We start from the raw sequence: 27,278 nt of genomic DNA on the forward strand, positions 1-27,278 counted from the left end.
GAAGTGAGGTGATATAGGGAAGTGCACAGGTGAACACACTGATTGGAACCACTGCGCCAATCAGCGGCGCAGTGGCCCTTTAAATCGCAGAGACCCGGCGCGCGCGCGCCCTAGGGAGCGGGGCCGCGCGCGCCGGGACAGAACAGACGGAGAGCGAGTCAGGTAGGGGAGCCGGGGTGCGCATCGCGAGCGGGCGCTACCCGCATCGCGAATCGCATCCCGGCTGGCAGCGGAATCGCAGCGCCCCGGGTCAGAGGACGTGACCGGAGCGCTGCCGCGGGGAGAGAGAAGCGAGCGCTCCGGGGAGGAGCGGGGACCCGGAGCGCTCGGCGTAACAGTACCCCCCCCCTTGGGTCTCCCCCTCTTCTTAGAGCCTGAGAACCTGAGGAGCAGACTTTTGTCTAGGATGTTGTCCTCAGGTTCCCAGGATCTCTCTTCAGGACCACAACCCTCCCAGTCCACTAAAAAAAAATTTTTTCCTCTGACCTTTTTGGCAGCTAAAATTTCTTTGACCGAGAAGATGTCCGAGGAGCCGGAAACAGGAGTGGGAGGAACAGATTTGGGAGAAAAACGGTTGAGGATGAGTGGTTTGAGAAGAGAGACGTGAAAGGCATTAGGGATACGAAGAGAGGGAGGAAGAAGAAGTTTATAAGAGACAGGATTAATTTGACACAAAATTTTGAAAGGACCAAGATAGCGTGGTCCCAACTTGTAGCTCGGGACACGGAAGCGGACATATTTAGCGGAGAGCCATACCTTGTCTCCAGGGGAAAAAACGGGGGGAGCTCTTCTTTTCTTATCCGCGAACTTCTTCATGCGTGATGAAGCCTGTAAGAGAGAATTTTGGGTCTCTCTCCATATGATGGAAAGGTCACGAGAAATTTCATCCACAGCGGGCAGACCAGAGGGCAAGGGAGTAGGGAGGGGGGGAAGAGGGTGACGGCCGTACACCACGAAAAATGGGGATTTGGAGGAAGACTCAGAGACCCTGAAGTTATACGAGAATTCGGCCCATGGGAGGAGATCTGCCCAGTCATCCTGGCGGGAGGAAACAAAATGTCGCAAATAATCACCCAAGATCTGGTTAATCCTTTCTACTTGTCCATTGGACTGGGGATGATATGCAGAAGAAAAATTTAATTTAATCTTGAGTTGTTTACAGAGAGCCCTCCAGAATTTAGACACGAATTGGACGCCTCTATCCGAGACAATCTGCGTAGGCAACCCGTGAAGACGAAAAATGTGTACAAAAAATTGTTTAGCCAACTGAGGCGCAGAAGGAAGACCAGGAAGAGGGATGAAATGTGCCATTTTGGAGAATCGATCAACGACCACCCAAATAACAGTGTTGCCACGGGAAGGGGGTAAATCAGTAATAAAATCCATACCAATCAGAGACCAAGGCTGTTCGGGGACAGGCAGAGGATGAAGAAAACCAGCGGGCTTCTGGCGAGGAGAAACAAAGGTCTTTCCTGGAGGAGTCTGCCTGATGGAGGCAGGAGAAGTGGAGATCAGGCAGTCAGGTGGAATGATGTGTTGCGGAGAGAGTTCAATTTCTGAGGCATCCGAGGAACGAGAGAGAGCATCGGCCCTAATGTTCTTATCGGCAGGACGAAAGTGAATCTCAAAATTAAATCGGGCAAAGAACAGAGACCACCGGGCCTGGCGAGGATTCAGCCGTTGGGCAGACTGGAGGTAGGAGAGGTTCTTGTGGTCGGTGTAGATAATAACAGGAAAACTTGATCCCTCCAGCAGATGCCTCCATTCCTCTAGTGCTAATTTAATGGCTAGAAGCTCTCGATCCCCGATGGAGTAGTTCCTCTCCGCTGGAGAGAAGGTCCTAGAGAAAAAACCACAAGTGACAGCATGCCCGGAAGAATTTTTTTGTAGAAGAACAGCTCCAGCTCCCACTGAGGAGGCATCAACCTCCAATAGGAAGGGTTTGGAAGGGTCAGGTCTGGAGAGGACGGGAGCCGAAGAAAAGGCAGACTTGAGTCGTTTAAAGGCGTCTTCTGCTTGAGGGGGCCAGGACTTGGGATCAGCATTTTTTTTGGTTAAAGCCACGATAGGAGCCACAATGGTAGAAAAATGTGGAATAAATTGCCTGTAATAATTGGCGAACCCCAAAAAGCGTTGGATAGCACGGAGTCCGGAGGGGCGTGGCCAATCTAAGACGGCAGAGAGTTTGTCTGGATCCATCTGTAGTCCCTGGCCAGAGACCAAATATCCTAGAAAAGGAAGAGATTGGCATTCAAACAGACATTTCTCAATTTTGGCATAGAGTTGGTTGTCACGAAGCCTCTGAAGAACCATACGGACATGCTGGCGGTGTTCTTCTAGATTGGCAGAAAAAATTAGGATATCGTCCAGATATACAACAACACAGGAGTATAACAGATCACGAAAAATTTCATTGACAAAGTCTTGGAAGACGGCAGGGGCGTTGCACAGTCCAAAGGGCATGACCAGATACTCAAAGTGTCCATCTCTGGTGTTAAATGCCGTTTTCCACTCGTCCCCCTCTCTGATGCGGATGAGGTTATAGGCGCCTCTTAAGTCCAATTTAGTGAAGATGTGGGCACCTTGGAGGCGATCAAAGAGTTCAGAGATGAGGGGTAAGGGGTAGCGGTTCTTAACCGTGATTTTATTAAGACCGCGGTAGTCAATGCATGGACGTAGGGAGCCATCTTTTTTGGACACAAAGAAAAATCCGGCTCCGGCAGGAGAGGAGGATTTACGGATAAAGCCCTTTTTTAGATTCTCCTGGACGTATTCGGACATGGCAAGAGTCTCTGGGGCAGAGAGAGGATAAATTCTGCCCCGGGGTGGAGTAGTGCCCGGGAGGAGGTCGATAGGGCAATCATAAGGCCTGTGAGGAGGTAGAGTCTCAGCTTGTTTTTTGCAGAAAACATCCGCGAAGTCCATATAGGCCTTAGGGAGACCGGTTACTGGAGGAACCACAGAGTTACGGCAAGGGTTACTGGGAACCGGTTTTAGACAGTTCTTGGAACAAGAGGACCCCCAACTCTTGATCTCCCCAGTGGACCAATCCAGGGTAGGGGAATGAAGTTGAAGCCAGGGAAGTCCAAGGAGAATTTCCGAGGTGCAATTGGGGAGGACCAAAAGTTCAATCCTCTCATGATGAGATCCGATGCTCATAAGAAGGGGCTCCGTGCGGAAACGTATGGTACAGTCCAATCTTTCATTATTTACACAATTGATGTAGAGGGGTCTGGCGAGACTGGTCACCGGAATGTTGAACCTGTTGACGAGAGAGGCCAAAATAAAATTTCCTGCAGATCCAGAGTCCAAGAAGGCCACTGTAGAGAAGGAGAAGGCAGAGGCAGACATCCGCACAGGCACAGTAAGACGTGGAGAAGCAGAGTAGACATCAAGGACTGTCTCATCTTTGTGCGGAGTCAGCGTACGTCTTTCCAGGCGGGGAGGACGGATAGGACAATCTCTCAGGAAGTGTTCGGTACTAGCACAGTACAGGCAGAGGTTCTCCATACGGCGTCGTGTCCTCTCTTGAGGTGTCAGGCGAGACCGGTCGACCTGCATAGCCTCCACGGCGGGAGGCACAGGAACAGATTGCAGGGGACCAGAGGAGAGAGGAGCCGAGGAGAAGAAACGCCTCGTGCGAACAGAGTCCATATCTTGGCGGAGTTCCTGACGCCTTTCGGAAAAACGCATGTCAATGCGAGTGGCTAGGTGAATAAGTTCATGTAGATTAGCAGGAATTTCTCGTGCGGCCAGAACATCTTTAATGTTGCTGGATAGGCCTTTTTTGAAGGTCGCGCAGAGGGCCTCATTATTCCAGGACAATTCTGAAGCAAGAGTACGGAATTGTACGGCATACTCGCCAACGGAAGAATTACCCTGGACCAGGTTCAGCAGGGCAGTCTCAGCAGAAGAGGCTCGGGCAGGTTCCTCAAAGACACTTCGGATTTCCGAGAAGAAGGAGTGTACAGAGGCAGTGACGGGGTCATTGCGGTCCCAGAGCGGTGTGGCCCATGACAGGGCTTTTCCGGACAGAAGGCTGACTACGAAAGCCACCTTAGACCTTTCAGTGGGAAACAGGTCCGACATCATCTCCAGATGCAGGGAACATTGGGAAAGAAAGCCACGGCAAAACTTAGAGTCCCCATCAAATTTATCCGGCAAGGATAAGCGTATCCCAGGAGCGGCCACTCGCTGCGGAGGAGGTGCAGGAGCTGGCGGAGGAGATGACTGCTGAAGCTGTGGTAGTAACTGTTGTAGCATAACGGTCAGTTGAGACAGCTGTTGGCCTTGTTGCGCTATCTGTTGTGACTGCTGGGCGACCACCGTGGTGAGGTCAGCGACAACTGGCAGAGGAACTTCAGCGGGATCCATGGCCGGATCTACTGTCACGATGCCGGCTGGCAGGTAGTGGATCCTCTGTGCCAGAGAGGGATTGGCGTGGACCGTGCTAGTGGACCGGTTCTAAGCCACTACTGGTTTTCACCAGAGCCCGCCGCAAAGCGGGATGGTCTTGCTGCGGCGGTAGTGACCAGGTCGTATCCACTAGCAACGGCTCACCTCTCTGGCTGCTGAAGATAGGCGCGGTACAAGGGAGTAGGCAAAAGCAAGGTCGGACGTAGCAGAAGGTCGGGGCAGGCAGCAAGGATCGTAGTCAGGGGCAACGGCAGAAGGTCTGGAAACACAGGCAAGGAACACACAAGGAACGCTTTCACTGGCACTAAGGCAACAAGATCCGGCAAGGGAGTGCAGGGGAAGTGAGGTGATATAGGGAAGTGCACAGGTGAACACACTGATTGGAACCACTGCGCCAATCAGCGGCGCAGTGGCCCTTTAAATCGCAGAGACCCGGCGTGCGCGCGCCCTAGGGAGCGGGGCCGCGCGCGCCGGGACAGAACAGACGGAGAGCGAGTCAGGTAGGGGAGCCGGGGTGCGCATCGCGAGCGGGCGCTACCCGCATCGCGAATCGCATCCCGGCTGGCAGCGGAATCGCAGCGCCCCGGGTCAGAGGACGTGACCGGAGCGCTGCCGCGGGGAGAGAGAAGCGAGCGCTCCGGGGAGGAGCGGGGACCCGGAGCGCTCGGCGTAACACACCCAAGACCTGGTTAATTCTTTCTACTTGTCCATTGGATTGAGGATGATATGCAGAAGAAAAATTTAATTTAATCTTGAGTTGTTTACAGAGAGCCCTCCAGAATTTAGACACGAATTGGACGCCTCTATCCGAGACGATCTGCGTAGGCAACCCGTGAAGACGAAAAATGTGTACAAAAAATTGTTTAGCCAACTGAGGCGCTGAAGGAAGACCAGGAAGAGGGATGAAATGTGCCATTTTGGAGAATCGATCAACGACCACCCAAATAACAGTGTTGCCACGGGATGGGGGTAAGTCAGTAATAAAATCCATACCAATCAGAGACCAAGGCTGTTCGGGGACAGGCAGAGGATGAAAAAAACCAGCGGGCTTCTGGCGAGGAGTCTTATCCCGGGCACAGATAGTGCAGGCTCGCACAAAGTCCACCACATCTGTCTCTAGAGTCGGCCACCAATAGAAGCGAGAGATGAGTTGCACAGATTTCTTGATGCCCGCATGACCTGCGAGATGGGAGGAGTGACCCCATTTGAGGATTCCGAGGCGTTGGCGTGGAGAAACAAAGGTCTTTCCTGGAGGAGTTTGCCTGATGGAGGCTGGAGAAGTGGAAATCAGGCAGTCAGGAGGAATGATGTGTTGAGGAGAGAGTTCAACTTCAGAAGCATCTGAGGAACGAGAGAGAGCATCGGCCCTAATGTTCTTATCGGCAGGCCGAAAGTGAATTTCAAAATTAAATCGGGCAAAGAACAGAGACCACCTGGCCTGGCGAGGATTCAGCCGTTGGGCAGACTGGAGGTAGGAGAGGTTTTTGTGATCGGTGTAAATAATAACTGGAAATCTTGATCCCTCCAGCAGATGCCTCCATTCCTCAAGTGCTAATTTAATGGCTAGAAGCTCTCGATCCCCGATGGAGTAGTTCCTCTCCGCCGGAGAGAAGGTCCTAGAAAAAAAACCACAAGTAACAGCATGCCCGGAAGAATTTTTTTGTAGAAGGACAGCTCCAGCTCCCACTGAGGAGGCATCAACCTCCAATAGGAAGGGTTTAGATGGGTCAGGTCTGGAGAGCATGGGAGCCGAAGAAAAGGCAGACTTGAGCCGTTTAAAGGCGTCTTCCGCTTGAGGAGGCCAAGACTTGGGATCGGCATTTTTTTTGGTTAAAGCCATGATAGGAGCCACAATGGTAGAAAAATGTGGAATAAATTGCCTGTAATAATTGGCGAACCCCAAAAAACGTTGGATGGCACGGAGTCCGGAGGGGCGTGGCCAATCTAAGACGGCAGAGAGTTTGTCTGGATCCATTTGTAGTCCCTAGCCAGAGACCAAGTATCCTAGGAAAGGAAGAGATTGGCATTCAAACAGACATTTCTCTATTTTGGCATAGAGTTGATTGTCACGAAGTCTCTGAAGAACCATACGGACATGCTGGCGGTGTTCTTCTAGATTGGCAGAAAAAATCAGGATATCGTCCAGATATACAACAACACAGGAGTATAGGAGATCACGAAAAATTTCATTAACAAAGTCTTGGAAGACGGCAGGGGCGTTGCACAGGCCAAAGGGCATGACCAGATACTCAAAGTGTCCATCTCTGGTGTTAAATGCCGTTTTCCATTCATCCCCCTCTCTGATGCGGATGAGATTATAAGCACCTCTTAAGTCCAGTTTGGTAAAGATATGGGCACCTTGGAGGCGATCAAAGAGTTCAGAGATGAGGGGTAGGGGGTAGCGGTTCTTAACCGTGATTTTATTAAGACCGCGGTAGTCAATGCAAGGACGTAGGGAGCCATCTTTTTTGGACACAAAGAAAAATCCGGCTCCGGCAGGAGAGGAGGATTTACGGATAAAGCCATTTTTTAAATTTTCCTGGACGTATTCAGACATGGCAAGAGTCTCTGGGACGGACAGAGGATAGATTCTGCCCCGGGGTGGAGTAGTGCCCGGGAGAAGGTCGATAGGACAATCATAAGGCCTGTGAGGAGGTAGAGTCTCAGCTTGTTTTTTGCAAAAAACATCCGCAAAGTCCATATAGGCCTTGGGGAGACCGGTTACTGGAGGAACCACAGAGTCACGGCAAGGGTTACTGGGAACCGGTTTTAGGCAGTCCTTGGAACAAGAGGGCCCCCAACTCTTGATCTCCCCAGAGGACCAATCCAGGGTTGGGGAATGAAGTTGAAGCCAGGGAAGTCCAAGGAGAATTTCAGAAGTGCAATTGGGGAGGACCAAAAGTTCAATCCTCTCGTGATGAGATCCGATGCACATTAGGAGGGGCTCCGTGCGGAAACGTATGGTACAGTCCAATCTTTCATTATTTACACAATTGATGTAGAGGGGTCTGGCGAGACTGGTCACCGGGATGTTGAACCTGTTGACGAGAGAGGCCAAAATAAAATTTCCTGCAGATCCGGAGTCCAAGAAGGCCACAGTAGAGAAGGAGAAGGCAGAGGCAGATATCCGCACAGGCACAGTAAGACGTGGAGAAGCAGAGTAGACATCAAGGACTGTCTCACCTTTGTGCGGAGTCAGCGTACGTCTTTCCAGGCGGGGAGGACGGATAGGACAATCCTTCAGGAAGTGTTCGGTACTAGCACAGTACAGGCAGAGATTCTCCAAGCGGCGTCGTGTCCTCTCTTGAGGTGTCAGGCGAGACCGGTCGACCTGCATAGCCTCCACGGCGGGAGGCACAGGAACAGATTGCAGGGGACCAGAGGAGAGAGGAGCCGGGGAGAAGAAACGCCTCGTGCGAACAGAGTCCATATCCTGGCGGAGCTCCTGACGCCTTTCGGAAAAACGCATGTCAATGCGAGTGGCTAGGTGAATGAGTTCATGTAGATTAGCAGGGATTTCTCGTGCGGCCAGAACATCTTTAATGTTGCTGGATAGGCCTTTTTTAAAGGTCGCGCAGAGGGCCTCATTATTCCAGGATAATTCTGAAGCAAGAGTACGGAATTGTACGGCATACTCGCCAACGGAAGAATTACCCTGGACCAGGTTCAACAGGGCAGTCTCAGCAGAAGAGGCTCGGGCAGGTTCCTCAAAGACACTTCGAATTTCCGAGAAGAAGGAGTGTACAGAGGCAGTGACGGGGTCATTGCGGTCCCAGAGCGGTGTGGCCCAAGACAGGGCTTTTCCAGACAGAAGGCTGACTACGAAAGCCACCTTAGACCTTTCAGTGGGAAACTGGTCCGACATCATCTCCAAGTGCAATGAACATTGGGAAAGAAAGCCACGGCAAAATTTAGAGTCCCCATCAAATTTATCCGGCAAGGATAGTCGTAGTCCAGAAGCGGCCACTCGCTGCGGAGGAGGTGCAGGAGCTGGCGGAGGAGATGATTGCTGAAGCTGTGGTAGTAACTGCTGTAGCATAACGGTCAGTTGAGACAGCTGTTGGCCTTGTTGCGCTATCTGTTGTGACTGCTGGGCGACCACCGTGGTGAGGTCAGCGACAACTGGCAGAGGAACTTCAGCGGGATCCATGGCCGGATCTACTGTCACGATGCCGGCTGGCAGGTAGTGGATCCTCTGTGCCAGAGAGGGATTGGCGTGGACCGTGCTAGTGGATCGGTTCTAAGTCACTACTGGTTTTCACCAGAGCCCGCCGCAAAGCGGGATGGTCTTGCTGCGGCGGTAGTGACCAGGTCGTATCCACTAGCAACGGCTCAACCTCTCTGGCTGCTGAAGATAGGCGCGGTACAAGGGAGTAGACAGAAGCAAGGTCGGACGTAGCAGAAGGTCGGGGCAGGCAGCAAGGATCGTAGTCAGGGGCAACGGCAGGAGGTCTGGAACACAGGCTAGGAACACACAAGGAAACGCTTTCACTGGCACGATGGCAACAAGATCCGGCAAGGAAGTGCAGGGGAAGTGAGGTGATATAGGGAAGTGCACAGGTGATAATACTAATTGGAACCACTGCGCCAATCAGCGGCGCAGTGGCCCTTTAAATCGCAAAGACCCGGCGCGCGCGCGCCCTAGGGAGCGGGGCCGCGCGCGCCGGGACAGGACTGACGGGGAGCGAGTCAGGTACGGGAGCCGGGGTGCGCATCGCGAGCGGGCGCTACCCGCATCGCGAATCGCATCCCGGCTGGAGGCGGTATCGCAGCGCCCCGGGTCAGTGGATCCGACCGGAGCGCTGCAGTGAGGAGAGTGTAGCGAGCGCTCCGGGGAGGAGCGGGGACCCGGAGCGCTCGGCGTAACACTTACCTTGCTCTTCGCTGTCCGATCAGCATTTGATTGTGCCAAGCCTGTGATCCAGGCTTGAGCAATCGATGCAGATAACACTGATCAATGCTATGCTATGGCATAGCATTGTTCACTGTATGCAATCTAAGGATTGCATGTAACAGTCCCCTATGGGGACTAAAAAAAAAGGTGTAAAAAAAGTAAAGAAACATTTTTTTTTTTAAGGGTGAATAATTGTGATTTAACCCCTTCCTGGATAAAAGTTTGAATCACCCCCCTTTTCCCATAAAAAACAAAAGTATATATAAACAAAACCAAAAATAAACATATGTGGTATCGCCGCGTGCCTAAATGTGCGAACTATAAAAATATGTTAATTAAACCGCACGGTCAATAGTGTACACATTAAAAATTCCACTAGCAATCTACTCGTAAAAGCCTTAGTAAATGAGGCCCAGTGTGTTTTATCTATTTATAGTGGTGTGGTATGGAGTAATGTGCGCAGTACTGGAGACCGTATCTCCAGAAGGATATAAATACTTTAGAGAGAGTTCAGAGAAGATACTAAACTAGTAACAAGACTACAGGATAAAACTTACCAGGAAAGGTTAAAGGATCAACTGGTGCCAGAAAGTTAAACAGATTTGTAAATTACTTCTATTAAAAAATCTTAATCCTTCCAGTACTTATTAGCAGCTGAATACTACAGAGGAAATTCTTTTCTTTTTGGAACACAGAGCTCTCTGCTGAATCACGAGCACAGTGCTCTCTGCTGACATCTCTGTCCATTTTAAGAAATGCCGGAAATGCTGGGAGTTATTGTTTTGCAACAGCTGGAGGCTCCGTTTTGGAAACACTGCCGTACAATAGGTTTTTCATTTTTACTGGGGGGACAGTGTAAGGGGTGTATATATGTAGTGTTTTACCCTTTATTATGTGTCAGTGTAGTGTAGTGTTTTTAGGGTACATTCACACTGGCAGGTTACGGTGAGTTCCCCGCTAGGAGTTTGTGCTGCGGCGAAAAATTTGCCGCAGCCCAAACTTGAAGCAGAAAACTCAGTGTAAACTCACCCGTGTGAATGTACCCTTTACATTCACATGGGGGGGAGGGGGGGCAAACCTCCAGCTGTTTCAAAACTACAACTCCCAGCATGCACTGACAGACTGTGCATGCTGGGAGTTGTAGTTTTGCAACAGCTGGAGACACACTGGTTGAAAAACCTTCAGTTAGGTTCTATTACCTAACTCAGTATTTTCCAACCAATGTGCCTCCAGCTGTTGCAAAACTACAACTCCAAGCATATACTGATCACCGAAGGGCATGCTGGAAGATGTAGTTATGCAACAGCTGGAAGTACGCAACTTCAACTCCCAGCATGCCGAGACAGCTGTTTGGGCATGCTGGGATTTGCAGTTTTGCAACATCTGGAGGGCTACAGTTTAGAGACCACTGCTCAGTGATCTCCAAACTGTGGCCCTCCAGATGTTGCAAAACTATAAATCCCAGCATGCCCAGACAGCAAACTGCTGTGTGGGCATGCTGGGAGTTGTAGTTTTCCAAGATCTAGAGGGCCACAGTTTAGAGATCACTGCAAAGTGATCTCCAAACTGCAGCCCTCCAGCTGTTGCAAAACTACAACTCCCAGCATGCCCAGACAGCAAACAGCTGTCTGGGCATGCTGGGAGTGGTATTTTTGCAACATCTGGAGGGCTACACTTTAGAGACCACTGTACAGTGGTCTCAAACTGTAGCCCTCCAGATGTTGCTAGGCAACTCACCGGCTTCCGTAAGTTCCAGTGAGCCAGCCGCACAACATCCCCGCCCGCCAATCACCGCCGCCCGCAACCTCTGGATGGTAAGTGGATCTTCTGCCGCCGGGGGTCTGATGACCCCCCTGGGCATTTGCGCGGGGTGCCTGCTGATAGATATCAGCAGTCACCCAGGTCCATTCCCCGCCCGGCGGGGACCGAAATTCCCACAGCAGTATGGATACGTCCTGGGTCCTTAAGTACCAGGAACCCAGGGCATTTCCATACGCCCTAGGTCCTTAAGGGGTTAAGGACCCGGGGTTTTTCCGTTTTTGCATTTTCGTTTTTCCTCCTTACATTTAAAAAATCATAACTCTTTCAATTTTGCACCTAAAAATCCATATGATGGCTTATTTTTTGCACCACCAATTCTACTTTGTAATGACATCAGTCATTTTACCCAAAAATATAAGGCGTAACAGAAAAAAATCATTGTGAGACAAAATTGAAAAAAAAAAAAAGTATTTTGTAAATTTTGGGGGCTTCGGTTTCTTCACAGTACATTTTTCGGTAAAAATTACACTTTCACTTTATTCTGTAGGTCCATATGATTAAAATGGTACGCTACTTATATAGGTTTGATTTTGTTGTACTTCTGAAAAAAATCAACTACATGCAGGAAAATTTATATGTTTAAAATTGTCATCTTCTGACCCCTATAACTTTTTTATTTTTCCGCGTATGGGGCAGTATGAGGACTAATTTTTTGCGCCGTGATCTGAAGATTTTAGCGGTACCATTTTTGTATTGATAGGACTTTTTAATCATTTTTTCATGATATAGAAAGTTACCAAAAATGCACTATTTTGGATTTGGAATTTTTTTGCGCGTACGCCATTAACCTTGCAGTTTAATTAATTATATATTTTAATAATTCGGACATTTCCGCACGCGGCGATACCACATATGTTTATTTTTATTTACACAGGCTTTTTTTAAATGGGAAAAGGGGGGTGATTCAAACTTTTCTTAGGGAAGGGGTTAAATGATCTTTATTCACTTTTTTTTTTTTTTTGCAATGTTATAGCTCCCATAGGGGGCTATAACACTGCACACACTGATCTTTTACAATGATCAATGGTTTCTCATAGGAAACCATTGATCAATGATTCTGCCGCTTGACTGCTCATGCCTGGATCTCAGGCACTGAGCAGTCATTCGGCAATCGGACACCAGGAGGCAGGTAAGGGGACCCTCCTGCTGTCTTACAGCTGTTCGGGATGCCGCGATTTCGCCACAGACATCCCGAACAGCCCCCTGAGCTAACCGCCAATGATTTACTTTGAACGCTGCATCTAAAGGGTTAATAGCGCGGCAATCAGTGCCGCGCGCTATTAGCCACGGGTCCCGGCCGTTGTTAGAGGCTGGGACCGACTCGCTATGACGCAGGGTAGAACGGCAGCAGGCTCAGGACGTTCATTTATGTCATGGGTCCTTAAGAGGTTAATGTGCCAGGAACATGAGGAGACCACATGACGGTACAGTGACACAGCCTGGAGGTAACAGAAGCATGAGGAGACGATATAGTGGCTGAATGACACAGCCTGGAGTTGGCGGCAGCATGAAGAGACCATATAGTGGCTGAATGACACAGCCTGGAGTTGGCGGCAGCATGAGGAGACCATATAGTGGCTGAATGACACAGCCTGTAGGTGGCGGAAGCATGAGGAGACTATATAGTTGCAGAATGAGACAGCCTGGAGACTTTAACAGGAACAAAATGGTACACCACTCAGATGTACTTATGTGGTGTGCACTTATGAGGGGAGGACAATGTGCTCCAGTACGCTTAAAACAGTATTTGTTTACAACACCAGCAGGTGTGTACTTTTGGCTGGCCTTTCACAGTATCTACGCCCCTAAGACTTTAATAGGAACAAAATGGTAAATCACTTAGATGTACGCACAGGACAATACACTTTTAGTGCTCTGCTCACCCTAACTGGCCAGCTACTAGTAGCTTTTCAGTTGTTGTACACACCAGTGCTGCAGCACACAGTCACTGTGTACTACACCCAAAATTGCACTCTCTCTCTCAATCTCACTCCCTTTCTTATCAGTGCTTCTAGGCTGGATTTGGGCTTGAGGTGAATCGCTGCTGTAAAAAAGCTTTTCTGTGCAACACACTGCCCTCTGTCCCTCTCTCTCTGCAATAGAACGCTGATGTGACTGGGAGGTGAATTGCTGCCGTAAAAACACTTTTCTGTGCAACACACACTGCTGTCTGTCCCTCTCTGTACTAGAATGCTGAAGTGACTGGCCGCAAGATGGCTGCCAATTATATAGGGCCGTGACATCACAGGGGTGGCTGGCTGCTGATAGGCTGCATGTGATTCAGGTTCATTCTGCCTACCTGCCTTGCCTTCCTGCCTTCTCAGGATTCCTTGCCCCATGCCCTCACATGTGGATCTGCCATTTTAGATGCCCGGCCCCTGGAGCCTGGCCCAAAGTAAATGGAGTTTAATGAAGCAATTCACGCGATCGAATTGCGGCGATATTCACATTCATTACGAATCAAATTTTTCCTGAAATTCGTATTTGACAGATTCGATTAGCTCATTCCTACTTGATATGCCCCTGCTATATATGATAATTTGTCCTTGTAGTTGTGTGTGCACTTGTGCTTGATATAAAATGGTGAGGGTGTGATGAGGGCAGATGGAATTACCCTAGGGGCAGATGGCATTAACCCCTTGTGTTTGTGATGTAGGGCATGGTTTTACCTCTACCCCACCCGAAAGTATACTGCTGGATCCTGGGCAAGGCACGGGGGCAAATAATGACTCCAACGCCATTTTACGGAACAATGGCAGCTCTTTACTGAGTCAGACAGGTGTAACAGTCTGTACAGCTTGGCTAGGCCCAAGAAGGTGACCAGTGACTTCAGAGACCACAGGGCTTGCTGGGACTCATAGTGGACTTGGACAATTTGATAAAGGGCCACGCTGACTTTAGACAGACTTGACTTGGACTGACTTGACTGAGACTGACCATGACAGACTTCACCCCGTTTGTAGCTTACCAGGTTTTGACTTTCACCTGTGGGGTAGAAGACTTGTGGAGTTGTGGCTGCACGGTAGACTTTGGGCCTTCCTAGGACACCAGACACTCTCTCAGGACTTGAACTGACTGTAAATCAGCAAAGACTCAAAAGACCAAGAGGAAGTTCCACCCAGGGCTTATATGGGGGAGACTCTGGAGGGGTCCCATAGGTCGCCCTGTAGGTCACATGGTCAATGGTTCCTTCCCTGGTTACAAAACATAGAAACATTACTTAAAAGTACAGAACAAATTATGTACATTGCATTGGATAACATTTACATGGTTTAACTATTCAGGGCACATAGGTGAAGGGGAGGCCCAGGGGTGACGGAATGGAGTCTGCCTGACAGGGCAGCAATGGGCTGTACTGGCCCTGTACTGGGCCACCACATAAATAGAAATTTGTAACAACACTAAGACAATGATTGGTGTTGAATGAATACATTCTTTGTATTGCTCTCGAAAATAATAATGAATCCGTGGAAACCACAGAGAAAGGATCTTGTGATTCTGTATGGAGCCATGGACTCCTTTTAATCCTTGATAAAAGTAATACGGTTGATTGTTTACAGTAAACAGTGAAGGGGTGTACATAAAGCAGCACAAGTAAAATTTTTAGCAGGCTATCTTTAGTAACTGTGTCACTGAGTAATAATGACATGTGAAACGGTGGTCACATGATGAGTCTAACTATTTACTTTCATGATTGATAAGTCCTTTTGAACTCTTTTATGAATGTTTCCTCTTATCTCTGAATAGTAACATTATGTTCCCCATTTCACCAGAGTGGATCTCTCTTGTCATCTACAATTGTTATGAGATTAATCGGATCTGTGTGCTAAACCCCCACCAACAAAGGGGTTACAGGCTGAGCACTGTGAGGTAGAATTATCAAGGGATTTAGAGGGGAGGGGGTTTGCTTACAAAAGTTGCACAAAAAGTCGCACGTGCGCGTAAGCAATTTTTGGTGCTACTTTTGTGGGTAAGCATAAAGTACCAATCAGCCCTACTTAAGCAATTTTTCAGTTTTCACTTTGCAGTGGTCAGGAATTTATTAAGTGCGAAAGTTGCAAATGTAAGCCAGGTCAGACCTGGCTTACAAACTTGCCTTTGACAGCGACTTTTGTGCGACTTTTTACACAGCTCTGCTCCCCGGCCACCCGCCCTCATCTACCACCCAGCCGCTAGTTATTGCAGAAATACAACTCCTAGCATGCCCGTACATTCAGGACATGTTGGGAGTTATAGTTCAGCAGGTGGTAGATATGGGTGGGTGGCCGAGGAGCTGAGTCAGCCGACGGGAATATGAAATTACAGCACTGTAATTTCATATTTCCCGGGCAGCCAATCACAGCTGCCACTTTCAAAAGTGATTTATGTGTTTTTTGTGAGCCAAATGTATCAACCGCCTGTGATAGTATAATAAATATGTAGCACATAAGCAAAACCAAAGTAAAAAAAAAAAATTACCACAGAACTCGCTTACCAAAGCAAACATGATAAATGTCCTTCTGTCTTTAGTTTTTTCCTTTGAGATTTCTGCATATGCATGGTATATAGAAATATAATTACAGTGGTCCCTCAACATACAATGGTAATCCGTTCCAAATGAACCATCGTTTGTTGAAATCGTTGTATATTGAGGGATCAGTGCAATGGAAAGAATAGGAAGTCATACTCACCTGTCCCCGCCGCTCCAGACACGTCACCGCTGCCCTGGATGTCGCCCTCCATCTCTGTCGCCGTGTCCCCAACGCTCCGGACGTCTCTGCTTCCCCGGGATCCTCGCTCTCCGTCACCGCCATCACGTCACTATGCACGCCGCTCCTATTGGATGATGGGACGGCGTGCGCGGCGACGTGATGATGACGATGGAGAGCGCCAGCGATGCAGAGGATCCCGAAGAGGACTCTCCGGAGCCCCGAGGACAGGTAAGAGACCATCACCGGAGCACACGGGGCACGGTAAATGGCTATCTGGCGGCAGCTGAAGCAGTCTGCGCTGCCGGATAGCCGTTTATACCATGGTCCTGACATACAAATACATCGTATGTTGATGCTGCCTTCAACGTGCGATGGCCTCTGAGAGGCCATCGCATGTTGAAATTATTGTATGTCGGGGCCATAGTAGGTCAGGGGGTTACTGTATTGCTCTAGTACATTGATCAACAGACTTAGGCCAAATGCATACAGTCATATAATGGGAAAAAAAACACCGGCAAAAAACGCAGGGTGGGTAGGGAACATCGCTCCCGAAAAACGGTGCACCCGCAAAAGCAAGAGGTAATGACTGTACCTATTTATAACCTTTCTAGGTGTTTACGGGTGCTCAGCTATCTGTTCTATCTAAAGGCTTAAGTTTTTCCCCATCCTGCTGTCTGGATGTGTTTAGGACATTACTGGACGTTAATAGATTTGCAAGAAATATTACCATAAGAAAACATTTCTTTGCTTGCCGAGATGATCTTTGTGATATTTCTATTATGTCTGATAATGTTACAAGTGATGGTATAAATATGAATAATTTGCAGCATAATCACTTAGATGGTATGTCTCGTTATATTGATTTGGGATCAGACGGAACCATTGGCTTCAATTTTTTGGAGCTCGTGGCTCTGTCGGATCTCCAACAGTTGGCAGAAAAAACTACAACATCACAGTTACCTGTATTTCACACTCCTAACCCCACTTTTTACCATCATGTCCCCCACCACCACCTTGGACTGGTTCCAAGAGTGTGTTGAACGTGACCTGATGTCTCTTTCCAGGAGTACCTCAGGGGATGGTAAGAGTTCTAACTACACAATTTAACAGTTGAGGAGAGGACAGCAACAACTAGGGGACATGGAAGATGTTATTATTCGTCAGGCGGATAACGGGGGGAGCTGTAGTCATTGTAGACAAGGGTCTGTATTACAAGTTGAATAACTGTATGTTGAATGATTCCAATACATACAGGCACTTGTCCAGAAATCCAACTAATGATTTTTAGAAGGGAATTAGAAGAGTTTATTAATTCAGGGGTGATACATGGCTTCTTTTCTGAAAAGCAGACTGAATATCTTCTTCCCTCTGACCCTAGTATACCCATCTTTCATTCCCTTCCCAAAACACATAAAAATGTACCCCCCCCATCCTATAGTGCCCGGCATAGCCTCCCTTAACGAAAGACTTTGTTCTTGGGGTGATGCTATGTTACCGCCTCTTATTCCACAAATTTCGGGGTATTTCAAAAATACCAAACACTTGTTTGGTATGCTGAATGGAGTGAAATGGGAGAATTGTTTTTCCTGGGTCAAGGCGGACGTGACCTCACTGTATTCGATTATCCCCCATGGTTTGACGGCACTTGTGTTGCTTGGTTTCTTGACACCTATTCACACTATGCCAGTGATCTGCAGAGTTTCATTGTATGGACGATTGATTTTTTATTGATCCATAATTTTTTTATGTTTGACAATGAATTCTATCTGCAGACAACTGGCGCGTCTATGGGGACGAAGTTCTCCCCCTCTGGCCAACATTTATATGTGTTGGTGGGAGAAGGGGACTTTCTTCTCCCCAGAGAACCCTTTCATGTCATCTATCTATTGGTACAGTCCCTATATAGATGATTTGCTGTTTATATGGAAGGCTGATATAGCAACTATACCGGAGTTCTCCATGTACCTTAAAGAGGCACTGTCATTGTTAAAAACTTTTCATATATTGCAGGACTCATTATAATATGACATTTCACAATATACACCTGTTAAAAAATTTTTTATTTTCACCTGAAATTCAAGCTCAAAATAGCCACCAGTAGGGGTCGCCTGCCTTTTAGCTAGACAGACTACCGTACTTTAACAATCATTTAAATCAATACAATGTGTATTTAGCACAATAGATTTTAGCTATTTTTGTATTCTCACAGTTAAATCCTTATATGGGTGGGAGCTCTCGCCGGTCTGGCACCACAGGTGTGATTCAACAGGTGTGGACTAATTTGGCGTGTATCCTCCCCCTCATAAGGGATAGAATGGCAGTCTTACTGTTGTATGAGTAAGGCCGGGTGCCACTGGCCGAAACGCGTCACCACCATGCATTATTGTTGTTCTGGGTGCTTGATGAAATAAACTGCACAATCTGCTTTGATTATACTGCGCTGGACTTCCATTCTTTGATCCAGTCATATAATGAGTTTGGTTTGTATGAGGCTGTAATAAGGCATGGGTACCCCAGGTATGTAGATTTTTTCCCTAGCAATGGTTGGAGGTAAGACAAGCTCCATATATATGGAACAGATGGTACAGCCACTGGTTGTACAGCAGCACATAAAGTCCCTATGGACTTTATTATGTACATGCCCTACTGTGTGCAAACTGATCAAGCCATTAAAATACATACAACTCAACTTTTTCTGCACAACAACCTGTCACACCTTCACTGTTTTGTTGATATAAATAATAAACATTGTCAAAATAACAAGGAGTAAAAACAGAATTGTGGGCAATCCAGAAACATATTATGACATCCTGTTCGGAATGTAGAAACACTAATATCTTGGCAACCATTCTAAGCCTCTCAAGAAGGAAGATTTAGTGTCTCTCATTCATCAAAGTTTTCTTTTGAAAGGCTAGTTGAAAGAGATTTTTTTTTCTTTGCATTTGCTTTCGTGCGCTTAATTTATCAAAATGTCGCACGGGATTGAAAAATTTGGCGCACAAAAGCAAAACTTGGAAAACTCCCCTCAGAAAGCAAGTTCTTATCAAACTGTGCATGTAGTTTATATGTATTAAAATAAAAACAAAAACATAAATTGTGTATCCTTGTAACCGTATGGACCTACAGAATAAGGTGTCATTTTTAACTAAAAGTGCACTGCGTAGAAATGGGAGGCCACAAAAATTACAAATTGGCGCTTTAAAAAAAAAAAATTTAACCCCAAAGATATTTTTTTCTTTTGGTTCGCCGCAGATTATATTATAAAATAAGTGATGTCATTACAAAGTAGAATTGGTGACGCAAAAATCAAGCCCTTATATGGGTCTGTAGGTGAAAAATCAGATTTTTATAGGGGAAGGAGTAAAAACTGAAAATGCAAAAATGAAAACTTGCTGCATCCTTAAGGTGAAAATGGGCTGAATCTTTAATGGGTTAAATGAGTTGTCTTGTGAAAAATAACTAATCCCTTTTCCAAAGGATATGGTATAAGTTATAGATTGCAGGGGTCCGGGCGCTGGGACCCCCTGCGACCTCCTGCACGGGGCCGAAGCATTCGACTGAATAGGGGGTGTGCCAATCCCCGTATAGACTGACGTGCCCCTCCATATACTCCAGCTTCCTGCGGGGTATACGGGGAGAGGGAATATGTTAGAGCGCTCATACCCCCGCGATCTCTAACGTATGCCCTATCCTTTTGATAGGGTATAAGTTTATTTTCACTGGACTACTCCTTTAATGTTAGATTGTAAAATTATGGACATTTACGCATGCAGCAATTTCACATATTTGTTTAATTTAGTTTTTTTTTTTTATTTAATGGGAGGAAAAAGGGAGTGATTTTAAATTTTATTTAGTGTAGGGTTTAATCACATTTATTACTAACAATTTTTTTGGGAAATTTTGTAAATTTCCCATAGGGCAGTTAATTCCACACAGTGCGCCTCCAGTTGTTGCGCATGCCCAGACAGGGAAAGGCTGTCTGGGCATGCTGAGAGTTGTAGTTTAGTAACAGCTGCAGACACACTATTAAGAAATAACTGCCCTATGGAAACTATTCAGATACTGATCAATGCTATGCTTTAGGAGCCTATAGCACAGCAATGATTAGTGTTATCGGTGCTCCATTACTACAGCCTGCTAAGGCTGCAGAATTATTGGGGTGCCGATAGGACGAGCTGGTGTGTCAATACCACTGGAAAGTGACATCGAGCAAACTTCCCTACATAGTGGTCAACAAGATTTTTGCTGTTGCTCGAATTCTGTCAAAAAGTCGGATAATTTGATTTGGTGGATTTGTGACAATTTATGCGACAGAGATAAGCAAAAAAACACCACTACCTGCTTTGATAAATTCCCCTCAAGATCCTTAATGCTTTCATTTCCACACTATTTTGATGCCCATCCAACATAAACATCACCATCTTTGAACTCGATGGACTCTTTTTTTTTTTTTCAACATTTCAAACTATCTTACAAACTTTGTTTAAAAAAAGGATGGGGCATTCATTTAAATAATGGTTTATATACAGGAAGACATTTAATGAGCACATATGAAAGCTTTACTTTATTTCACCATTTTTAATTTACTAAAATATTTCTTGTTTTATAATCCTAATGTGTTTGCTTCCTACCCAAGATGTTTCATTCCTAAAGACACACTTAGGCTGGTATTCCACTTGTTTTTTTATTTCTTTTTTTTTTTTTAAATGCCAAGAAAAACGCAAATCCTGCCGCATGGCGTTTTTTCGGCCAAAAAACGCTGCAGCCAGATGTTAGCTGTAAATCAATGAGAAATTGTAAAATTCTTTTTCCACTTGGCATTTTTCAGTTTGGCGTTTTTTAATCTTTTTGCCGTTTTTTTCACTCTTTTTTGGCGCTTTTCAGCTTCTTGGCGGTTTTGTAAAATTGCAGCATGTTGAGCATATGGTGTTTTTTTCCCTGAAATCGTGGCGTTTTTCTCTCATAGAAGTCTATGGAAGTAAAAAAAAATGCCAAGAAAAACGACATGTGGGTTTTAACTTTGGCCTTTTTGCAGACAGTTTTTATTCTCTTTTGGACTTTAGCGATCCAAAAAAGTGATGGAGATATCTTTTTTAATAAAATTTTGCAGGGTACCATAAAAAAAAAAATAAAAAGATACAGTAGTGATGGAAAAATTGTATTTAACAAAATGTATCTTTTTTATAACAAAATTTTTATTAATTTTTAAACAAGGATCAATTTATGTAAAAATATAGCCGACAATAATAAAAATGTAGTGTGTGCGTGTTTTTCACTTTATTTTCTTTATTTTTTAGGTGGTACTACTACTCCCAGCATGGATCGCACACTGTTCCATAACGTGAGTAGTAGTACCTGTACTAATTGACAGATCGCCCCGGGTTCCATTGCAATCCTTCTGTATAATGTATAGATGCGGCTAGCCGCTCTTCTATGGTCCCCTGCATTGACTTATATATACACCTATTCATATTTTCTGCAGAGAGCTGTGATTGGCCAGATGGTTCCAGCCAATCACAACTTTCTGTGGGAAATATGAATAGGTGTATATATACATCAGTGCTGGGAACCATAGAAGAGCGGCCGTCCGCATCTATACATTATACAGGAGGATCACAGTGGGTGTCAGGAGGGACATTCGCTGTGATCTTTCCTTAACTGCAGGTACTACAGCTCCCAACATGGAACAGAGTGTGCTTTATGATGGGAGTAGTAGTACCTGCAGTTCAGGACAGATCACAGCGGGTATCACTCCTGACATCCGCAGTGATCGTCCTATCTATTGCAGAGATGCGGAGCGGATTTCTCCTGCGCTCCGCATCTCTGCACTATACTCCGGCCAGTGATATAAATAGAAGATCACTCATTCATATTTCCCTCATAGCTGTTATTGGGTGCAACCATCTGGCCAATCCCCACTCTGGGCGGAAAATATGAATGAGTGATGTTCTATTCACATCACTGGCCGGAGTATAGGGCAGAGATGCGAGCGCTGTATAGAGCTGCTCCGCATCTATATATTATGGACGATCGTATGTCTAATAATATGTCTAATAATACAGGTACTACTACTCCCATCATGGAACAGTCTGTTCCACGCTTGGAGTCGTAATACTACCTAAAAAATGTTTACAAAAAATAGAGAAAAAAGTGAAACACATACACTTTATTAAAATTTAATTAAAAGTTCATCATAAAAAATAAAAATTTCCTTAAATAAATTTTTTCCCATCCCTACTGCATCTTTTTTTTTTTTTTGGTACCCAACACATTTAGAAAAAAAATGTCAAAGGGACCAAGAATGCAATTTCAACTCAAATGCAAAAATGCCAGAAAAAACGTCAGACACAGGACATTGCACTGGTGTTTTTTTTCGCGTTTTTTTTATTGAAAAAAATGCTGGAAAAAACCCTAGAGGAATTCCAGCCTTATAGAAGCATGCTGTCACATAGCAGTCTTCATTAGCTCTGTTTTCTTTAAAAAAAAAAATTTTTTAACTATTACAAGAATAAAACCATGTGTTCTTAAAGAAAGGATGAACACATTACCATATTTTTAGAGCTAATAAAAACATATACAAGGAGCCAGTTTTGTTTCGATTTTTTAGCATCCACAAGAATTTGCACAAGAACAAGAACTAGGCAGCAGAGAACGATTTCTAGATGCATTGGTTAGTTGGCTATGGAGATTTGTCCACCTTCAATCTAAACCTATTTGTCCACCTTCAATCTCACCTATTTAAAGCACTGGATGAGGTTTATCTAAGGCCTCGTTTACATTGCCGTTGGACTCCACTATTCGGAGTTCTGTTGGCAATCCATACAGAACAACAGGAGATTAGCGGAGAAAAAAATAGCGCAAGCACAATTTTTTCCTCCACTTAATTCCAGTAAAATTACCGGATCACCGGCGGGCCCCATGTAAGTGAATGGGGTCTGTCGGGACCTGGTAGTAGCCATTTGCATCCAACCCGTTTCAGGGTCCGAATGGCTCAAAAAAATAAAAAAAAAGACGATCAGACCCTTAATGTGTCAAATGCGAAAGGCAATGTGAACCTAGCCTAATCTGTAGCATTGGGAAAGTGGAAAGGTTGATCACATTGATACTTCCTTTCTCCAAAGGCAAATAAGAGATTAGTTGCACTAGTTTTGATTAAGCTCTTTAAAAGAATTTGCAACCAGCAACCACTCTTATTAATTATTCCATTAGAGTATTTTTAATTTAGCTGTATACAAAAACATTATTATATACGGCAAAAAAACGTATATGTTGTAAACAATTTTTTTTATAATGTAAAGTGAAGGGGGACACGGATGCTTGTGTATGCACCTACAAGGTCTGAGCTCAATAGGTGTTCCCTATGAAACTGTTCTCGCTCTCCTAGCGTCTATCAGCATGGTACTACACCACAGAGACTGTAACCAAGGTGCAGCAGCTGCATTAAACTAGTACACATAGGCCTGCATGAAGACTGCATGCGCAAAATGGTAAGACACTTTTAATGAAGATGATTTGCATATTTCTTCCACTTTCCTATTTTAGATACACTGGGGCAAAGAAAACATATTTTCAAAGGTGGTGTACATATTCTTTAATATCTACTGCAATGTACTAGCTAAACAATCTCTCCTATACATTTTTATAGTGTCCAAGAAGTTGTGTGTACTTCAACTTTCACACCACTCAAGGAGATAAGGACATTCTCGCAGGTAATTCCCAGGTCGCTAACCCCAGAGTAGTCACCAACAGGTCTTGAAGGACAATCAAGTAAGGCAGATTCCAGGTTACCCCCTCGGTATCTTCCCTCAGAGGGCTGCTGGATGGCATGTTGAGTTCATCTGATCATATAATGCTCATCAAGCAGCAGGTCAGCTCCAAGCCCCTAAACCTGCCCGAGTCCTGTACACCAGTCACTGTGTCATCCTGTCAGGAGTGCTAGCATCGCACACAGACATTAAGGGGGAGATTGCCTTCCTGACATTTTATTGGCGGAAATTTTGTGCAAAATGTTTGTGCAGTAAATTTTTGCGCAAAAATGTTGTGCAATTTTAAAATAGACAACTTTGACACAAATGACTGTAAAAACCAGTGATTCATTCTTGAAAAAAATAAAATAAAAAAAGGCTGTGAATTGGCTGCACACAGACACATATTGATAACTCTCCCTCTGAGCCCTGCGACAGAGAGGCTAAACATGGTGACTGGTGACTACAGATTAGAACTGGGAAATTCATGAGAGAAGCTGTCGCTACTTTCTCAGTCTTTATATATCTCAGAAGTGTGCACATGTTCTTGTTTGATTCCTGACTTTACCTCTGTTTCATCTCCCAAATCAAACATATTTTTCCCTGGTGAAAGCCGAGTGTGTTATTTAAGCTAGTTGAAATCTCCAGATGTACAGAAGATTAAATCCATTACATACCTTTTTTCCCAGTCTACCCAGTCATTATTTAAGTTCATTCTAAAAAATGTTTTTTATCTGGCCATGTACCAATAATACATCTGACCAACACAAGAGCCTTTTACTCACACAGGACTATAAATGCAAAAGTCATTGTTATGTCATAAAATCATCTGAGCATTCCAACAGGGAACAGTCTGCTAATCTCCATCATAATCTTTCATAACTGAACAGAACAAGTTCTTGCTAAGAACAAAACATTCTACTGTACTGTTGTAAGCGCCTATCACTGTATTTAGTGACACAAATTATAGATAAAAATAAATGGTATATATTTGGTCAGATTTTTAGCATAAAAAACTACCCTATCATAGTAGCCAGGGAGTGAAGTGCACTACCACAGGCTTCACTGGACTATACCTAGGGATCAAAACTTTTGATATTTCTGCATGTCTGACACCTCAAGGGTCATCTCTTGCACAGCAGAGGTGTCAATTGCCTTGGCACACTGTAACAGGCAATGTGTGTAAACCCGTTGTCCTACCAAACCAGTTTAACTTGACCATTAATGCTGGTCCAGGATGTGGGAGCTTAACTTCAGTTGCTAGAGGATACAAGGTTACTCCACAAGCATGGCCTTGGTGTGGGTAGCAGTGGACCAGATGGTAATGATGTATGGCCCCAGGGAAAAAGTAAGTGTTGTAAGCAGGTCTGGTCAAACACAAATCAGGCAGTAGGGTACAATAGGAACAGGCAAAGGTGGAGTCATAACAACCAAAAAGGTCAAGGATAGAAGCAATGGTTCAGAGTCAACAATCCAGGTCAGCAACAGGAGAGACAATACAGTACAGGGATTAGGTGGAGATAGAAAGAAGGAAACAATTAAAAACATAGGAGAGTTGGATCAAAAACAGAACACCTCTGCTAATGGACACTAGGAACCACATATTCAGGCATGAAGGAGATGGCAGAGCAGGCTTAAATAGATTCTGCAGAGCTGTCATAAGAATTGGACAAATTAAGATATATGAACTGACCCTCTAAATCCCAGCAAGAGTCTGCTTTCTGGTAGCCAATCCAGGAACTGCAGAAATTAGCAAAAGCAAAGCGGCAACCAGGAGCACAGAACAGGGTGCCAATATTACATATGTGTTCATGTAGCCATATTGCTCAAAAAAATAAAGGGAACACTAAGATCTGAATGAATGAACTAATCGTATGAAATACTTTCGTCTTTACATAGTTGAATGTGCTGACAACAAAATCACACAAAAAATATCAATGGAAATCAAATTTATCAACCCATGGAGTTCTGGATATGGAGTCACACTCAAAATCAAAGTGGAAAACCACACTACAGGCTGATCCAACTTTGATGTAATGTCCTTAAAACAAGTCAACATGAGAATCAGTAGTGTGTGTGGCCTCCACGTGCCCGTATGACCTCCCTACAATGCCTGGGCATGCTCCTGATGAGGTGGCAGATGGTCCCCTGAGGGATGTCCTCCCAGACCTGGACTAAAGCATCTGCCAACTCCTGGACAGTCTGTGGTGCAACGTGGCATTGGTGGATGGAGCGAGACATGATGTCCCAGATGTGCTCAATTGGATTCAGGTCTGGGGTACGGGCATGCCAGTCCATAGCATCAATGCCTTCGTCTTGCAGGAACTGCTGACACACTCCAGCCACATGAAGTCTAGCATTGTCTTGCATTAGGAGGAACCCAGGGCCAACCATACCAGCATATGGTCTCACAAGGGGTCTGAGGATCTCATCTTGGTACCTAATGGCAGTCAGGTTACCTCTGGCAAGCACATGGAGGGCTGTGCGGCCCCCCCAAAGAAATGCCACCCCACACCATTACTGACCCACCGCCAAACCTGCCATGCTGGAGGATGTTGCAGGCAGCAGAACGTTCTCCATGGTGTCTCCAGACTCATGTCACATGTGCTCAGTGTGAACCTGCTTTCATCTGTGAAGAGCACAGGGCGCCAGAGGCGAATTTGCCAATCTTGGTGTTCTCTGTCAAATGCCAAATGTCCTGCATGGTGTTGGGCTGTAAGCACAACCCCTACCTGTGGACGTCAGACGTCGAGTGGACACATTTTGCAGGGCTCTGACAGTGCTCCTCCTTGCACAAAGGTGGAAGTAGTGGTCCTGCTGCTGGGTTGTTGCCCTTCTATGGTCTCCTCCATGTCTCCTGATGTACTTGCCTGTCTCCTGGTAGTACCTCCATGCTATGGACACTATGCTGACAAACACAGCAAACCACGTTGCCACAGCTCGCATTGATGTGCCATCCTGGATGAGCTGCACTACCTGAGCCACTTGTGTGGGTTGTAGACTCCGTCTCATGCTACCACTAGTGTGAAAGCACCGCCAGCATTCAAAAGTGACCAAAACATCAGCCAGGAAGCATAGGAACTGAGAAGTGGTCTGTGGTCATCACCTGCAGAACCACTCCTTTATTGGGGGGTGTCTTGCTAATTGCCTATAATTTCTACCTGTTGTCTGTTCCATTTGCACAACAGCATGTGAAATTGATTGTCAATCAGTGTTGCTTCCTAAGTGTGATTGACCTGGAGTTACATTGTGTTAAGTGTTCCCTTTTTTCTTTTGAGCAGTGTACATATGATTCCCCAATGATAAGCAGCTCAAATGGCCCCACAAAGGTGCAGATATAATAACATAAAGTAAGTACAATATACTCAAAACCCTTACCTTAAGGGCCAGTGCAGTTTTCTCTAAAATTATTCAACCAATGAAAAAGTGATGAGTAATCTTAGCAAAATGCTATCAGTTTATCAGATGGGAAAAACTCTTTCATCTAATGTGCTTACAGAGGATCAGTCAGCATTTTTACATGTCTGGTTTTAGAAAATATTTGTGTAGCATTCCACATATAACAACAATTCGGAACACCTTTTCTTAGAATTGTACTGTTTCTCTTTTATTCGTCCATGACATGTATGATTAAATCAAAAATTTGATGTTACTATTCCCCTTGTCAGAAAATTGAGCGCATAAGCAGGCTGATTCTTTCATTATTGATTA

General features: G+C 45.6%; 1 protein-coding gene across 3 annotated transcripts in view; it reads left to right on the top strand.

The window, feature by feature from the left end:
- SOCS2 (suppressor of cytokine signaling 2) overlaps positions 1 to 27,278 on the top strand; it is a 165,987-nt gene that overhangs the window by 84,527 nt on the left and 54,182 nt on the right. The window contains exon 3 of one of the 3 annotated variants that reach the window (XM_056574331.1): positions 23,468 to 23,531. The exons of the other annotated variants lie outside the window; for them this stretch is intronic. The gene's annotated coding sequence lies outside the window, so the exon portion shown is untranslated. The remainder of the gene's footprint in view (positions 1 to 23,467; positions 23,532 to 27,278) is intronic. 3 annotated transcript variants of the gene reach the window in all.

This window comes from Hyla sarda, chromosome 4 (assembly GCF_029499605.1).
Source record: "Hyla sarda isolate aHylSar1 chromosome 4, aHylSar1.hap1, whole genome shotgun sequence".
NCBI lineage: Eukaryota > Metazoa > Chordata > Amphibia > Anura > Hylidae > Hyla > Hyla sarda.